Consider the following 7630-nt stretch of genomic DNA (forward strand, 5'->3'; position numbering starts at 1 on the left):
TAAAATAAAACTGGGAGACATCGTTTTACAAAGTTGTGTGGGAGAACGCTTGAGTACACCCTGAAAGAAAGATAAAGGAGGCGCAAGTGTTTCTGCAAGAGGTTATGGCTACACAACAATCCACAAAACAATGTGTAGGAAGAGAATGTACACACTTCCCGCAGCATAATCCACGTTGTTGTACTATGGCTTGGTGAAGTATTTCAGCATTGGGGTTTTTGAAAGAACTCTGTGAGTGAGACACCCTCAGAAATAAAAACAGTCAGGTTCCGAGAAGCCTAGTGACTTTCGTTGCCATCTGGCAACACTGACATGTGCTCATGCGCGCCCGTGTGCAGGCGCAGACGCAGTAGGTGTGCAATAGAGACAAGGGTGCTGTGTCTAACAAGAAACATAGAACAATTTTCTCTTCGGGGTGCTGGATCAAATTCCCAGTCTTCTAACTAGGTTAGGGCTTTGTCCCTGCTGTGGGCATTGCCTTGTGGCAGAGCATAACCTCCTGCTCCATTTCTATTCCCTGAAAAAATAAAACCTTCAAGAAGAAAGAATGTCCTATTGTTGGAGCAGAATTATTCCCCCAGCTTCTCGAAGAGGAGGTATTTTTTGCATCTGGGAGGAGATTGTGTCCAGAGGGGCTTCTTAGTTTTACAGCTGGGTCCACTCAAACCCGTCCAGCAAGCCAGCATCACATAGAGGAGTCCAGCCAAACACAGGCACTTCAATCATGCTCAATTCACTTGGGTTCTGGTAAATGAAATAAAACCCCAAAGCTTGGCTTTTTATTTTTCTTAGGGCAAAGTCCATTTAGAATTGATATAATCGCTTGCTATGGTTACATATGCCACATTTATTTTTTAAATAGCTCTATATCCCAAGGGCTCCTGATTTCCATCTACACGACAGGTAAGAAGAGTACAGAAAAATAATTTTCAACACAGTCTACATTTTACTAGGCTCAAAAAAAAAAAATCACATCTGGAGATATATACCCAGGTTGGTAAGGAGCTGGGTGGGTTGGTAAATATGTCCCGTGTTTTGTGTCCTGCAAAAGGGTGTCCAGCTGGGGGCATAGCTGGGAGAGGAAATCCAGGCCACAGTCTGGGACAAGCCCTGCATCCTATCATGGGGTTTGCAACAGCCTGCAGGAAGTGGTCTTTTTCTCTGTTCTGTATAAATATGTCATCCATTTGCAACCATTGTGCATGTGGGGTTGTGTCCACAAGTCACCTGATGGGCTAATGGTGGCCCTGATTAAGAAGTCCTCTGTTCTTCAGTAGAAGTGGATCTGTTGGAGGACGTTTCTCTGCTGGGCCAGGGCTCAGGTGCCAGACTTTCCCAAAGCCTAGCTAAGTTGCAGAGAAACATTAAGACAGGAGCTCTCAACTCTGTTTGCTCTGCTTCCTGGCTAAATGGTATTTTGTGCTTCTCCAAAGTCAGTTTACCACTTTTTGCCTAATGTTACACAAGTTTGGTGCTTTTCTTTTCTCCCTTATCAGTCTCTTGCAGCCAGGGACTGGGTCTCACTCATCTTTAGTACTAAATGGAGTCCAACTGAGTCTTGCTAGTTAATGTTTTATCTATTGTAGAGATTGCAAACTGTAGCCAGCAGACCAATCTGGCTGGTTTCATATCATTTGGCCTAAACAGAGTTTAAGAAATTGCGAATTAGATTCTATGTTTTACATACATACTCATGTTTATAAATGAAGAAATTCCACATTAAAATGTGCATTTCTAGTTTCCTTGGAAAAATTGGAAGTGCTGGCAACACCAGGCTTGCTTTCTCTTGTGGTAGTAATCAGCAAGAGGAGGGTAGCTGCTGCCTCTTTTTGACCTGGTTTGTTCTTTGGATCACAGAATCACCACTGAGCCCTGTTTCTTCTTGTCAGTTATCTGCCTTGCTCCTCCAAGCATCTGGTTTAATTGAATAGGAGTTCATTGGAATAATTGATCCAATAATTTCCCTTATATTCAGTTACTGGATCCAATGCTGTAGTATAGAGTTTGTCAACATTTTTTTCCTTCCTTATCATCCATGGTAGATGGTTTTCACATATGCAATACACTCCCAAGGGTGCTGTCAGGGTTATTCTAGCTGTAACAAGACTGTGAGGATAGTTGCTATAGCCAGGAAACCTCCCTTCTTAGAAAAAGAAAAGCGAATACTTTGCAGGCTTCAGAGAAACTATTACTGGCAACAAATTTCTTGTGACATCTCCCAACTGATCATGACACCTGTGCAAAGTGAGTGCAGTTGAGAACAGCTCTTGTTGCTGAAAAAGGAAAAGCATAAATAAGTTTCGAGAACTGTGTTTATAAAGTATGACAGAAAAGAAGCATCAAGAAGACCTCTAAATAAATAATTTTAGGTCAGGGTAAATACTACGTTTACTAACTTCAATTCAATTTCTTAGACACATACAGGCATACCTTGGAGATATTGTGAGTTCAGTTCCAGACCACCACAATAAAATGAATATTGCAATAAAGCAAGTCACATAAATTTTTTGGTTTTCCAGTGCAGATAAATGTTGTGTTTATACTGTACTGTAGTCTATTAAGTGTGAAATAGCATTATGTCTAAAAAAAAGTATGTACCTTAATTTTAAAATATTTTATTGCTAAAAATGCTAATGATCATCTGAACCTTTAGTGAGTCATAATCTTTTTGCTGGTGGAGGGTCTTGCCTCGATGTTGATGGCTGCTGACTGATCAGGGTGGTGGTTGCTGAAGGCTGGGGCAGCTGTGGCAATTTCTTAAAATAAGGCAACAACGAAGTTTGCCACATTGACGGACTCTTCCTTTCACAAAAGATTTCTCTGTAGCATTCAATGCTGTTTGATAGCATTTTACCCGCAGTTGAACATCTTTCAAAATTGGAGTCGATCCTCTCAAACCTTGTCACTGCTTTGTCAACTAAGTTTATGTAATATTCCAAGCTATTTGTTGTCATTTCAACAATGTTCAAAGCATCATTAACAAGAGCAGATTCCATCTCAAGAGACCACTTTCTTTGCTCATCCATAAGAAGGAACTTCTCATTCGTTCACCTTTTATCATGAGATTGCAGCAATTCAGTCCCATCTTCAGGCTCCACTTCTAACTCAAGTTCTCTTGCTCTTTCTGCCATATTTGCATTTACTTCCTCCCTGAAGTCTTGAATCCCCTAATGTCAGTCATCCATGAGGGCTGGAATCAATTTCTTCAAAACTCCTGTTGATGTTAATATTTTGACCTCATCCCTTGAATAATGAAAGTTCTTAATGGTATCTGGAATGGTGAATCCTTTCTAGAAGGGATTTGATTCACTTTGCCCAGATCCATCAGAGGAATCACTATGTAGGGCAGCTATCACCTCACGAAATGTATTTCCTAAATAATAAGACTTGGAAGTCGAAACTACTCCCCCATCCATGGGATGCAGAATGGATATTGTGTTAGCAGACATGAAAACAACATTAATCTCCTTGTGCATCTCCATCAGAGCTCTTAGGTGACTAGGTACATTGTTAATGAGCAGTCATATTTTGAAAAAGGCATCTTTTTTTCTGAGTAGTAGGTCTCAACAGTGGGTTTAAAATATTGAGTAAACCATGCTGTAAACAGATATCAACAGTGGGTTTAAAATATTGAGTAAATCATGCTGTAAACAGATATCAACAGTGGGTTTAAAATATTGAGTAAATCATGCTGTAAACAGATATCAACCGTGGGTTTAAAATATTGAGTAAAGCATGCTGTAAACAGATATGCCGTCATTCAGGCTTTGTTATTCCATTTATAGAGCACAGGCAGAGGAGATTTAACAACACTCTTAAGGGTGCTAGGATTTTTGGAATGTCAAATGAGCATTGGCTTCAACTGAAAGTCACCAGCTATATTAGCTTCTTACAAGAGTCAGCCTGTCTTTTTAGCTTTGAAGCCAGGCATTGACTTCACCTCTGCAGCTATGAAAGTCCTAGATGGCATCTTCTTCCAATATAAAGCTGTTTTGTTTCCACTGAAAATTTATTGTTTGGTGCAGCCACCTTCCTCAATTATCTTAGCTAGATCTTCTGGCTTACTTGCTGCAGCTTCTACATCAGCGTTTACTGCTTCCTCTTGCACATTTACGCTGTGGAGATGCGTTCTTTCCTTAAGTCTCATGAATCAACTGCTAGCTTCAAACTTTTCTTCTGCAGCTTCCTCACCTCTCTCTGCCTTCACAGAATTGAAAAGAGTTAGGACTTTTTTCTGGATTAGGCTTTGGTTTAAGGGAGTGTTGTAGCTGGTTTGATCTATATAAACCATTCAAACTTTGTTCACATCAGCAATAAGGCAGTTTTGCTTTCTTATCATTCATGTACTTGCTAGACTACTACTTCAAATTTCCTTTAAGAACTTTTTGTTTGCATCCACAACTTGGCTAGCTGGTAGGCACAAGACGCCTAGTTTTCAGCCTCTCTCAGCTTTTGACATGCCTTCCTCAGTAAGCTTAATCATTTCTAGCTTTTGATTTAAAGTGAAAGTTGTGACTTTTCCTTTCACTTGAACACTTCAAGGCCATTGTAGGGTTATTAATTGGATTAATTTCAATATCTTATTGCAGGGAGTAGGGAGGCTAGAGGAAAGAGAGAGAGAGACAGAGAAACAGCCAGTCAGTGGAGCAGTCAGAACACACACAACATTTATGAAGTAAATTCGCTGTCTTATCCATGGGCAGGGTACAAGGCACCCCCAAAACAATTACAATAGTAACATCAAAGATCACTGACCAAAGATCACCATAGCAGATATAATAAAAATGAAAAGTTTTGAAATACTGCAAAAATTATCAAAATGTGACACAAAGTGTGAGTGCACACTGTTGAAAAAATGGTGTCAATAAACTTGCTCAACAGAAGGTTGCCACAAACCTTCAATTTGTAAAAAATGAGATATCTGCAAAGCACAATAAAATGAAATATTCCTGTACTTGTGGCCAAGGCCAGCCATAGGAGAAATTGGCAGCCACCTTTTTCTTGTGATTGATCTTATAAGGTATCTCTACTAGTAATATTAGACTCATTTCTAGAATTTAGGTAAACATAAGATATGGTCTCTAAGAGACCACGAAAGACAGAGAAGACCAACAGGTTCTCTTACACACGCTTCTAGAACTTGCATTAGGATTAGTGTCTTAGATTATAATGTGCACCAAGAGCCTCAAGGGGAGAATGGCAGGAATCTTGGGCGTGTTTTGAGAGAGGTGGGGGAGGCTGAGAGCTCAGCAGCAACAGGGAAGGAGAAATGGTGGGTCTGGTGCAGGGGGCTATAGAACCAGATGAAGGATTGACAGGGAACTGTGGGGTGTAGCGCACTGGGATTAGGGAAAAAGACCCGGGAGATGAGCTTTTGAGAAAGAAAAATCAAGTAGGGGACAAATCCATAGGGGTTGATTACTTTCTAAGTTCTCCCCAAATTGGCTTTGTTAGCGATTTTGGAATGCACCAGTGTTATACCAGCTCACTTAAAGCATGGCGGAAGGATTGCATGAGAAGCCAGGCTGTAACTGCAGGGCAGGTGTAACATCAGATGCCAGGTTCCATTGTAGAGTGTGGTTTTTGTCTTGATCACCAATCTGTGTTTCAGGACTTCTAATATGGTGACTGGCATTTTGCCTGACAGGAACAGATTCTTAGGGAAAAGTATTGAAAGCCTAATGCTTCTAGGAATTAGGTTATTAATGGGCAGAGTAAATGGATCAAGTGGTTCATTTTTCTTTGTAGGCTGGATTATTTACAAGTTGGCCTGAACAAATTAGGAATCAAGAATTAACTATTTATTATTCGTCCCAGGTTCTGGTGTCTTCAAATTCAAAACAGAAGAGTTTTGAAAGGAAAAAGAAAGGATTTCAGAGACTTGTAAAAAATGAGGCATAGGCTAATGGTTTTAGTCATAGCTATTTAAAATGTTTTTACCACCTCTCAGAGGGACTTCAATTTCAGCTGTCTGAGGCTGACTAATTACTGAGGTAGAGCTAAAAGTTGTTCTGTGCTCAGGGAGGACAGGAGGAATAAAAGCAGTGAACCACAAAACTATGTCAGGAAAGTTTACTTTTCATGGTCATTGAATTAACGAAGGAACAAGCCAGCTCAGTCCATCTCGTCTGTCTTCGTCACCCTGGGCCTCCTCCCACAAAGGGAGAGATATTTGTCAGACCCAGACACCTTTGCACAACAGAATGCTCCTTGATTAGAATAAAAAGGTTGGAAATTTCTAATTCTCACTTTCCATCCACTTGCTTAAAATGTGACAATTATGTTTCTGGGGTGTCCTTCAATAGAGACATGGATGAGAAGCCACGGGGCAGAGGACACAATGCCTGCCCTTTTCTCCCCTGTGGAAATGGACGGGGAGCAGAATGACTTGCAGGTGGCCCTATCTCCAGCTGAAAGGAATGCAAGGATTTTTGGAAAAGAGTTCTACATTTTTTTTTTTTAATTGCAAAAGAGAATAAAAAGAAAATGCTGATGGTTGCAGCTAGAAGATATGCCCAGGAGCATGACCTTTATCTTCTGCTTTTGAATTAGGGGTTGATAAAGACATGAAGGCAGGGAGAACACCTAGCGGGCCAAACAGCTGCTGTGGGCACCAGGACACAATTGACTCCAGAGAGAAGCTTTCTGTAGCCTCATTTCAAACATGTTCAGTGATTTGGTAAGAGTAATGTACATGGTCTTCTAAATGGTATATCCCTGTGTCATCTCCAGAAAACAATATAAGAGATGTTTATAAAGATCCCAACCTCTGTTCCGGGACATCTAAACACATTCTGGTAATTAGCTTACCTTTGATGCAATGCAGTGCTTTCTCTTGGTAAAATAAATAAATCAGTGAATGGTTCTGGAACACTCTCCCCTTTGAGATCTCTGCCCATTAATATAAAACTGAATTATTTCAATGGATATTGTTAGAGTTTGATGTTTACTTTTAAAAATCTGATCTCTGGTTCTTCTGTTAATAAATAATATGTATTAACTATTACTGAGTTCAAAATAAAAAATTATTTACTTTCTTAATACTTTAGTTTCCTTAAGAATTATAATGTCTAACTTATCAACCACTTGTTGCAATGGTTAAAAATAAGGCATGTGTTGAGAAAATCTTTAGTATCTCATCCATATAGTAGCTCTGTAAACTGAATTGATATCTGAAGTTTTGCACGCTCATTCTCTGGACTTTGTGCATACCTCTAGCTCACCCTAAATCAACCTGGCAGTCTTCAGCTCACCCTTCAAGTGTTCACTCAAGCATCACATTCTACAGTTTTCCCTGATTCCCCCTAGAGGATGCAGGAATCTTCTCCCCTTCAGGGCCATATTCATCTTGAGTGCTAATTGAATGATTTCCTACTATTCTCTGTCTACCTTGCTGGCAAGAACTGTGTGTTTTCGCATGTCTAGCTCTTGCTCATTATACATTGCTGTTTCCTAGTAGGCACTATATAAATATTTGTTGGTTAAATTAACCCTAAGCAGGTGAATATCCAGTTTGGATAAAAAAAATGCTTACAAATTTTGAACCAAGATATTGATATTAACCATTAAGTAGGTGGGATACATCCATTTTAGGAGTTCTAACCTGAATGGAGAGGTTTTCCCTCCTCGT

This window comes from Propithecus coquereli, unplaced genomic scaffold (genome assembly GCF_000956105.1).
Source record: "Propithecus coquereli isolate 6110/MARCELLA unplaced genomic scaffold, Pcoq_1.0 Scaffold265, whole genome shotgun sequence".
NCBI classification, from domain to species: Eukaryota; Metazoa; Chordata; class Mammalia; order Primates; family Indriidae; genus Propithecus; species Propithecus coquereli.